An 11,430-nucleotide genomic window follows, 5' to 3' on the forward strand; every position below is an offset into this window, starting at 1 on the left:
AAGCGTTTTACAGTTACAGTTGCTATTGCGCTTGCAATATGAAGCTCTAGGTTTCTTTTATTGAGACGTATGATTCTTTTTGTTTCTCGGCGTAATCTTTGGAATTCAGTTGTGTCTGTTTCATTACTTGTAATCAAGTATTTGCGACGCGCTCGATTTTTATTCTTAATTTGGCGTTTGAGTTGATTATTCCGCCACTTAGGCTTCCAGTTGGCTGCTGGTCGTCTTTTACGGAATGGTACGCATAAATTCACGGCTCTACTTAAAGTTTATGTGAATGTTTCCCAAGCTTTATTTATATCTGAGGCTGCAGAAATTTCGCTCCAGTCTGCATTCGCTACTAAATTTCTTAGTTTGTCAAAATCCGCACGTCGGTAATCAGGTATTCTTTCTTCACTCGTTTTCATGTTCTCTTTGATTTTTATCTTAAACGAAATCATTCGATGATCGCTGTCGCTGAATTCTGTACCAACATTGAGATGTGTGTGTGTGTGTGTGTGTGTGTATATATATATATATATATATATATATATATATATATATATATATATATATATATATATATATATATATATATATATATATATATATATATATATATATATATAAATTCAGAACAAGATCCGCACTCTTAAATTTCGACAATACCGTAAAAGAAACAGATCGAACTACAAAAGAAACAGATCGAACTATAGAAAGAGAGAGAGAGAGAGAGAGAGAGAGAGAGAGAGAGAGAGAGAGAGAGAGAGAGAGAGAGAGAGAGAGAGAGAGAGAGAGAGAGAGAGAGAGAGAGAGAGAGAGAGAGAGAGAGAGAGAGAGAGAGAGAGAGAGAGGGGAGCTGGGGTCTGGGTAAAGAAAGGGATGGGGGGGGGTGAGGGAGGTAAGGTCACAGGTAGAGAAGAAGGGGTGGGTTGGCAGGAAAGGAGGTGAGAGAAAAGGGTTTGGGGGTCAAGGAAGGGGGGTGAGGTCATCGGTAGATAAAGGGGTGGGTTTTTTTTTTGGGGGGGGGGCAGGGAAGGAGGGAGGGCAAAGGTAATTAACAGGGCAAGGGTCTCAGGTGACAGGTAACTACTTCTGTCTTCAACCGACACGAAACAAGAAGCTGTGTATGAACGCATACTTTGAATAAGTTGTTTGAGTGGTTTCACTACTTAGTTCATGGACCCACAAGATGTCCATGCAAGCGTACTTGTATTACTTTCTACAATTAATGTCATTACTTGTGTTTTTCCTAATTCCTTCAAAGCGCATGCAATACACAATGCGTCCATGCAAGCCCACTTATGAAGTTTGAGTAAGTGCTGTCACTATTTTTTTTTTCTAAGTCCTACACAATCCAATGAACCTAAAAGCTATTCCTGCAAGCGTACTTCTAGTGTTGACATACTTGATTCTATCTAACTGCACTAATGTGTGCTCTATAAGATGCACATGCATAGCTACTTTTTGTAAGTGCTACATATGAAATTTTTCTAAGTGCAACTAATGTGTCTACGAGACTACTGTCTGCATTCAACAAATCGACATGCACATGCATAGCTAATTTTTCTAAGTGCTGCATATCTAATTTTTCTAAGTGCAACTAATGTGTCTACATAGACGGGTCAATTTATGAGAAACAGTCACCCAACCCACAACAAATTGCAACAAAAGGTTTCTCAGTGGTTTTCAATCCCACAGGATATACTGATCAACAGAAAGAAAGTCTACCAAAATCTGACATCCGGAAATGGGTTAAAACCGAGTCATTTTCAAGATGGCCGCCGCCGAGCATCGAAATCACGAAAGGAGCTATAACTTCTTCAATTATTGACATAGAAACACCATTGTTGGTTCCAGTCATTGGTTTTAAGGGGTCAGCTATCCACTGGTGTCAACGAAATTCAGATTTGATCAGTATTGAACCTGAAATCTGAAATTTTAGGCCTGAAATCAATGAATTGTCTGTATACAATCAAACCTATGTTAGGCAATCACCCATCATTTGTCAAAATGTAACGAAGGAGCTTTGAGTCTTATCTTGCCAGTAATTAGATGTAATGTACTTCATGTCACGTGACCGTCCCGCACTCTGATTGAGTATCCCTTCCTTCGAATGCTCTTTCCTTGATTTTTTTTTTTTTTAATCTTTCAGGTTGAAATCATGAATGCTCCTGAGATTTACGAAGATAGGTGTCCAGTTTGTAAGGAGGGGCTTGAAGATGGAAGTGATGTTGTGCAAATTCGTCAGAAGGGCGCTGATGGCATTAACGCAGCCAGCTTCAGTTGTAAAGATCACTGATGAACTTGAAAAGAAGAAATCGGAACTTGTTGCAAACTCTAAAACGAGTAAGCTTTGGCTGGGTTATCAGAAGATGCTCCATACTGCTCAGGCAATGATCAAGGCAGATCGCACTGGGTCTTGGAAGGCTCACTTACAAGCTGTTGCTGATGCCTTGCCAATATTTGCAGCAGCTGGACATTACAACTACCTGAAGTCCGCTTATCTCTACGTACAAGAAATGAATGAACTGGAGAACAAACACCCAGAAGTATATGAAAAGTTTCAAAATGGTTTTCATGTGATCCGGCGAACAAACCAATTTTGGGCAGGCCTTAGCTGTGATCTAGTCATCGAACAAACGCTCATGAGATCACTAAAAGGCACCGGGGGCTTGACTCATGGCAGCAAGATGACAGAGGAACAGCGAGCATTGTGGACAATGTCTGCCCCCATAACATCTGAGGTCAACGTCGCCATGCAGGACTTCAATGATGTCACATACGCAACAAGCGAACAGCACATAGAAGCAACTGGTGCCAGAATTGAAAGAGACGCATCCGACCTTTCAAAGTTAAGCACAAAGTTGACTGCATTTTCTCCATTCTCCTCTGACCCTACATTAAGAAACATCATAAATGGTATCGTGGCAAACGAAGACGTCAACGTGCATGAGTATGAAGCTATTGGGAACAAAATTATCAAGAGAATGATTGGACAACCTGTGTTTTCCTTTTCCATCAAAAGGACAGAGAAAGCAAAGACCCTGGGAAGTTCTACAGCTCTCCAGGTTGCTCCTCACAGAATCATCGACCCCACTGTGCTGTTCCAGCGGTTCCTTGTAGCATCCCAGACAGGAGATTTGTCACTTGAGGACGTGATGAGTTTTGAGCTCAGTCCATACCCGCCATCCCTCTTTGAGGACAACAAGATTTTGAGGAAGGCTGACAAGCCTCAGCTCGCTCAAGCCATCAACGACCACTGTACCAAGACACGGGCAAGTGAAGGAGCACCTGACACCTCAACTTCAGCCCACCTCAAGACTGAAAGGTACGTGCTTGATGGTGGATCCTTTCTGCACAAGCTCAAGTGGAGGAAGGGAGATACATATGGCAAAATAGCCAAAGCATATGCAGACTTCACAACAAAACACTATGGAACAGCAACTGTTGTGTTTGATGGGTATGGTGCAGGTCCCTCGATAAAGGATAACACTCAACAGAGACGAAGACATGTCAACAGCTATCCAACTGTAAACCTAACCGGAGATACTAAATTTGATGGAAAGGGAGATGAATTCTTATCTGTCAGTAGTAACAAACAACAGCTGATCACCTTAATAAGTGATGAACTGAGGAAAGTGGGCTGTACAGTTATTCAAGCAGAGCGGGACGCTGATGTGGACATTGCCAAGACAGCCGTAAACAGCACAATCCTATATTCCACCACACTAATCGGAGAGGACACAGATTTGTTGGTGCTATTGCTCCATTACTGTATACCAGATGGAAAGCCGCTATATTTTAGATCAGACAACCAATCAAGAAGCAGTATGAAAGTATATGACATCAATCGGATGAAACATCTTCTTGGAAATAAGTTATGCACCCAGCTCTTATTCCTGCACGCCTTCACAGGATGTGACTCAACTTCTCGTGTGTACGGCATTGGAAAGAAATCAGTGTTTCAGAAACTCGTGAAAGATGATCAAGTCCTCCAGTTGTGTGCAGATACATTCACTTCAAGGGGCGTGAGCCCAACTAAAATAAAGAAACTTGGCAGCCAAGCGATGGCTGTTATATTTGGTGGGGAAAGCACAAGTTCTCTGGCAGACATGCGTTACAAGATATTCAGCAAGAAGGTCGCTGCTGCTAAGTCTTTCATTACACCTGAACGTCTTCCCCCAACGGAATCTGCCACCAAGTTTCATTGTCTGCGAGTGTATTACCAGGTCATGGTTTGGATGGGGATGGAGGGTAACCTCGATCCTCTGGACTGGGGCTGGGGACTTGTGGACAATCGATTTGTACCTATCATGACTGACATGAATGCTGCACCAAACACTCTTCTGAAGGTGATACACTGCAATTGCACCACAGCTTGTGGCACACCTCGTTGCAGCTGCAGAAAAAATGGGCTTCCGTGTACGCCTGCATGTGGATCATGCCAGGTTTCGTGTTGTGACAATCCACTAAATCAAGTCTTTCAGGAACTAGAAGACAGTGATGAGGAATAAATATGTAACCTGAACTGTCATTATGCAATGCTCACAAGAAAATATTTCATTGGCACCAGCTGTTCAGTCATTTTGGTTAAAATGGAAATTCTATTGATTTTTCTTCCCGAGTTTTTGTTCCCTTTTTAGCAGGTAAAATATTGGTTACATATGAATGTCATTTACACCAATGGCTTGCTGGTCCCTTAAAACCATGGAATATAACCGTTTTTATGACAATTTTTGAAGACGTTATAGCTGTTTTCGTGATTTCAAAGCTCGGTGGCGGCCATCTTTGAAATGACTCAGTTTTAACCCATTTCCGGGCGTCAGATTTTGGTAGACTTTTTTTCTGTTGATCAGTATATACAGTGGAACTGAAAACCACCGAGAAACCTTTTGTTGCAATTTGTTGTGGGTCAAGTGTTATATCGACCTGTCTAACAAGACTACTGTCTACATTCAACAATTCTACTAAGTTACCTAATTTTTTTTTATTGTTTTTTGCTAGCTATATGGTCTTCTCTATTTTCAGTTATATTTCCTATCATATTGTAGGCCATTATTTTTTAACTATCCTAGCTATTACTTTTTATATATGTTTTGTTTTTCCCTATCTATTTTTTATGTTTCTTTTTAGCTGCTAAACTTTAATTTTCTTATAGTCTACCTACCTACCTATCTACCTGCCTGCCTAGCTACCTAACTTTTAGAGTTACGATAGGAAGGATTTGTCATTATCATTCTCTTTTAGGAAGTGCAACCAAGAGGTTGCTGTTTTTTGGAGTGCCTACATAAGAAAATACAAGTTGTGTGAACACAGCAAGTATTAAGTTATGTGTGGCTAGTCAGTCATTCTCTTTTTTTTTAAGTGCATAACAGAGCTAGAGCAGAGTCATAGCAGAGTTATGCGTAGTCAAGTCATTCTCTTTTTAGTAATTGATTGCGGCCTCCTAGAGGAGGCCTTTAAAAAGGTGGCTGACCTCCGCAGAGGCCAGGAAAGGTGAGGTTTTTAATTGTCCTCGTCAAGGTTCAGGGCCTGGGGTGTGTTGTGGCTGGGCGTCATGGATCTAACGTCCTTTACAGGGCTTATGGTGGGCAGGCTGAAGGGTGACATCGGAGGAAAGGTGTGCTGGACCGGTATCTGCTGCTGGATCACAGGAACGGTCTGGAATTGTGGCTGGTAAATAGTCTGACTCAGGCCAGGACCCATGCTGGTACTGCGATGACTGCCCCGCCGCTTGAACAATCTGGGTGGCCGCTGGAGTAGAAGGCTGGCTAGAACTTGGAGGTGGTGCTTGAGGCTCGTGCATGTGGGAAACAGATGAATCCATCGCCCTTCGCATTCTCCTGTGCATGGCCTGGCGATGCTGAAGAGGACGCCGCTTGCTGCACTCGTTGGCGTACACCATCATGTTGGCCTGCAGCTCCTCGCAGTCGTCATCCTCGAGGTGGGCCAGCTTTTACCGGAGCATGTTGAGAAATGCGTCGACCTCCCTCTCTCGCGGTGTCATCTGCTTCTCCAGTTGCTGAGCTGCGTGGTCTACCAGGCGTTGAATTTGGCCCCGAACAGGTGTTGTAGGAGTGGCAGAATGAAGGGCTCGACGGCGGACGATGGAGTGAGCTGACAGGTCAGAGTCAGCATCACTGAGAAGATCGGGAGACGCTGCAGTGGCTTGGGAGAAGGTGTCCGAAGGGGTCGTCTGCTCGTGGGCAATGTGCCCCTTGAGGAAGCCCCACGTCTCCATGATGGTCTCCTCCCTCTTGGTCCGCTTGCGTCGAGGAGCACCACTCTTGTTCTCCTTCTTCTCAATCCTGCCGTACTCCGTCCGACGATTGTCAAATAGTTTCTTGACCTGCTGGTGCGTAGCCCCCTCGAACTTCGCCGCAATCTCCTTCCACAGGTTAGTCTTGTGGTTCGGGTCCATCCACCGGGCGTGGGTCTTGTCGTACAGTTCGGGGTTTGTAGCCACAAAGTCAGCCACTTCCAACACTTGGGCAGGGGTGAAGAAGTACTCCGGGATGTCCTTCTTCGATGTGCGGGATCTCTTTTTCTTGGCCGGCGGCGCAGGTGGTGTATCGGTGAAGAGATCCTGGCTTTGGATCTCTTCTATCTCCTGCGACATAATTTCCGGTGTCTGGCTACGTTCAGGGTCAGGCTCGTCAGGTGAGTCGTCCTGGACGATCTTGGTGGGCTGGGGTTGCTTGGGGTTGACCATCTTGATGATGTGTTGTGAACGGCGGGCCAGGCTGTACCTGCCTTGCTTTTATAGGGGGGTCGCGGATCAAGGTGCTACAGCGTCTCAGCCAATCAGCGTCGAGTATTTTTCCCCGCCTACGCCGCCCACAACTCATTCCGCCTCTGACTGTCGTGCCCTCCACATCTCGTCGCGCGCCGCTCGTGACACCTCGTGGCAATAAAATTCAATAAAATTTTTCTGTCGCGTCAAGCCCGTGCCACTGTCGCTGCAGGCCATTTTGCCTGTCGTGCCCTCCTCGGCACCCCTTGGATTTCTACGGACGACAGGGCACGACGTCGTGGCTGCCACGACAGTTCATCTTCTGCCACGACGGGCCACGGGGCGCCACGAGGTGTCGTGCCCTTGTCGTGAAGGGGCTACGAGGTGGCACGACAGAATGGGCACGACAGATTTAACATTTTTCTCGTGGCACTGTCGTGACCAAATATTGAGCATGTTCAAAATTTTTCGGGTTGTCGCGACAAGGCCGCGGGTGGCTAACAAAGTCACGAGGAGTCCACGGGCTGCCACGACAGTTGTATTTACACGGACACGAGGTGGCATGACAGTTTGTCGTGGCATATCGTGGCAAAACTGTCGTCCGTGTAAACCAGCCTTAATGAGTTACTGTATAGATCGTGACCCGAGTGTATATTTAACGTGTCTCCCCAACTCTTAAATGGTAAGTTAAAGTCTCTCATAATTACGGCTTCAAATTAATTGCATGTTAGAAATTTGTTCGAGGAGTTTTCTGTCTATTTGCATTGCTTGGTTTGGAGGTCTGTAAACAATGCCAATAACTAATTTACTCGAATGGTTTTTAATCTCTACGAAAACGGTGTCTATATTATTTATTCTTTCGACTTTGATAACACGTGGATTTAAATCAGCACGAATATATAAGACGACGCCACCACCAACTCTGTTTTCTCTGTCGCAAAAAAAATGAATAGCCGGGTAAGCTAAATTCCGCAATAAAATCTCTGTTATTTGTATTTAACCATGACTCCGCGACGGCGATAATGTGGAAGTTTTCCGTTGCAGCAAGCTCCTCCAGGTCTGTGAATTTATTTCGAATGCTGCGGGCGTTTACATAACACGCGCTTATATGGTCATGGTGGGATTGGCTGGTGGTCCTTTGATTGTTTACGTGACGTTCTCTGTCGGGGCTCGCTGTTTTTTATGCTCTGAAAAGTGACACCTGCTCACTAAGAAGTCTTCCAAGTCTAGCCGCGTAATGAGAAGGGAGATGAGGAGGAGGAGGAGGAGGAGGAGGAGGTGATGGAAGACGAAGAGGGATTAAAATAGTGTTACGAGAACAAAGATGAGGAATAAATGAAGGAGAAGAAGAAGGAAGAAGAAGCGATGGAGAAGAAAGAAGTGGAATAGGAGAAAAAAGAGGAACTAGAGGTGTGGACGGAGGAGTTGGAAGATAATGAGGAGGAGAAGGACGAAGAGGAGAAGGAGAATGAAAAATAGAAGAAAGTATAAGTGGACGAGGAATAAGAAGAGAAATGAGAGTTGTTGAAAAAGGAGAAAAAAATAACAGGCAGAAGAGGAAGAGGAGTAGAAGGTAGAAAACGAGGAAGAGAAGAACAAGGACTCAGCAATACACAAGAAAAATATGGAAAAAAAATACGAATCAAAAATTGCAACACTTCAAACAAAAAAACAAAAAAGGCGAAAAAGGAAAAGGAAACGTCATATATAAATTCATGGACAGTGATATTAGGTGGGGTAAGATTCACAGGAGCTTAGGTTCACAGGAGCTACCTTGTACAGGCCTACCAGCCTCTTGCAGACTCCTTCCGTTCTTTTTATGTTCTTATGTTATCTGTCACATCCCCACCCAGTCATACACTCTGTCTAGTTCATCCTGGATCTGAGCCGCTCCATTCAGCGCCTTCACCCGAAACTCGAAACCGGCTCACGATGACTCAACAGAACCGAGTGATCTGTTGTGATCTTGCAGGGGAGGTGGCTATGAACACAACAACAACAACAACAACAACAACAGAATATCTAGATTGATAAGAAAGACAAGAAATGATAAAATGCTAAGAAACATGGTGCTAAGGCGGCCGTCACGGGTCACAGGCATGTCTGTGGCTCGCTTACTGAGCCTCAGCGGCCTCGCGCCTCCGCCACTCGGCGATCTCGTCGCGTATGTCTCGGTGGCATCGCAGAACGGCGTCCCTGTTGCCCTTGATGTGCAGGGTTCGCCTGACCCGCACGATGCTGACGCCGTGGCTCCGCCGCAGGTCCTCCAGCTGGCGGTCACAGGGTCCTGCGAGGCGGGAGATGAATCTCTGCGCCACGGTGAGGCTGCGGTAGGCGAGGGAAGCTGTGGCGGGGGCGGCAGGGACGGTCACTGGTGAATGGACTTCGCCCCGAGAGGCTTCTCCGTGCAGGGGTGCCTCCTCTTCTGCGGCACCGACATCAGAGGCTTCCTCCTCTCTTGTGGCACCGACATCAGTGGCTTTTTCCTCCTCTGCGGCAGGAACATCAGAGGCTTCTTCCTTTTCTACGGCAGGAACATCAGAGGCTTCTTCCTCTTCAGCGGCACCGACATCAGAGGTTTCTTCCTCCTCTGCGGCGGTAACATCAGAGGCTTCTTCCTCTTCAGCGGCACCGACATCAGAGGTTTCTTCCTCCTCTGCGGCGGTAACATCAGAGGCTTCTTCCTCTTCAGCGGCACCGACATCAGAGGTTTCTTCCTTTTCTACGGCGGTAACATCAGAGGCTTCTTCCTCTTCAGCGGCACCGACATCAGAAGTTTCTTCCTCCTCTGCGGCGGTAACATCAGAGGCTTCTTCCTCTTCAGCGGCAGGAACATCAGAGGTTTCTTCTTCCTCTGCGGAGGTAACATCAGAGGCTTCTTCCGCTCCAGCGGCAGGAACATCAGAGGTTTCTTCTTCCTCTGCGGCGGTAACATCAGAGACTTTCTCCTCTCCTTCGGCACCGACATCAGAGGCATCTTCATCCTCTGCGGCACCGACATCAGAGGCTTCTTCATCCTCTGCGGCAGGAACATCAGAGGCTTCTTTCTCTTCTGCGTCACCAGCATCAGAGATTTCTTCTTCTTCCTCTTTCGCGGCAGAAACATTTGAGGCTTCCTCCTCTTCTGTTGCTTCGACATCAGAGGCTTCCACAACCTCGTGCGCCGCCTCGCCAAAGTCTTTATCTTTCACCGTAAGCACCCTTTCCGGGAGATCCTTCCGTTCATTGTAAGTGTCATCGTCATTGTAAGTGTCATCGTCATTGTAAGTGTCATCGTCATTGTAAGTGTCATCGTCATTGTAAGTGTCATCGTCATTGTAAGTGTCATCGTCATGATCTTCCACCGCAAACACCTTTTCTAGGTAAACTTTCCATTCGTTGTAGGTGTCTTCATCATTGGGGGTGTTTCCTTCATCGTCTTCCACCGCAAACACCTTTTCTAGGTAAACTTTCCATTCGTTGTAGGTGTCTTCATCATTGTAGGTGTCATCGTCATTGTAGGTGTCATCGTCATTGTAAGTGTCATCGTCATGATCGTCCACCGCAAACACCTTTTCTAGGTAAACTTTCCATTCGTTGTAGGTGTCTTCATCATTGGGGGTGTCTCCTTCATCGTCTTCCACCGCAAACACCTTTTCTAGGTAAACTTTCCATTCGTTGTAGGTGTCTTCATCATTGGCGGTGTTTCCTTCTGTATACATGGCCTTCTTTCCCTTGTCGGGTTTCTGTTCCAGTGGCCATGTTGTGGGAAGGGCCTGGAACTGCTGACTGGCTTGCTGGAGGCCGACTTTGTCTTCATAGATGTACAAGTAGAAGCTGCCAGGTCGCCCTCCATCCAGCAGCGCCTCCAGGAACTCCTCCAGGCTAACGCGGGCCTTGCGAGTTGAACCGCGGCGTTACTCAACTCAGATCTTGATCTGCGTGGCTTCGGCGTCTGGTTTCCCGCTGCACCTGAAGAGGTACTCCAGGTCCAGCGGGGCAGTGACGGAGGTGGGGCTGGACGCCTCCGGGAAGGCGAAGGCGGCCACCTTCCGCGAGCTGAGGGCTCGCCAGCACCCCCGACGCCGGCAAAGGGTGATGGTCACCTTGTGGGGCCGCCCGCCGCTGGCGCCGCCGTCGGCAGCCAGCACGACGCAGGTGCCGAGCACGGTGCGTCGGATGTTGTGCTTGCTGCAGTTTGTAGGGACCATTCTGGTCACTAATTTTGTCTTCATTTGTTTTGGAAATGTTTGACTAAAGTCATGGTGAACAGGCGGCAGCAGTTACAACAAAATAAGCTGGTGGCGGCCTCCGCCCCATGCCCTTCAGAGACAGCCCCCACTGCTCCCCAGGCACAGTATCCTGCATTGTGTGTTTGTGTGTGTGAGTGTGTGTGTGTGAGACAGAGAGAACGTGGTTCTACATACATATAAACCATAAATTCTAGTGCTCCCATACACACTCATGGTACAAAAAAACAATGGTAAACACAATGAAATATAGAAACGACACACAGGCTTTTCTTTACGTCCTGAGGAGGAGGAGGAGGAGGCGGAGGAGGGAGTTATGTTAAAGTTGATGAAGAATATGTAGATTATGAAAAAAAAAAGAAACAGGAGGTAGACGATGAAGGAAGAAGTTTATAATAAAAAAAAGGAAGAATATGAAGAAGAGAAAGAAGGCGAAGAAGTAAAATATTAGAAGAAGATGAAAAAGAAGAAGAAGAAGAAGAAAAA

The sequence above is a fragment of the Eriocheir sinensis genome, unplaced genomic scaffold (assembly GCF_024679095.1).
Source record: "Eriocheir sinensis breed Jianghai 21 unplaced genomic scaffold, ASM2467909v1 Scaffold665, whole genome shotgun sequence".
In the NCBI taxonomy this organism is placed as follows: Eukaryota; Metazoa; Arthropoda; class Malacostraca; order Decapoda; family Varunidae; genus Eriocheir; species Eriocheir sinensis.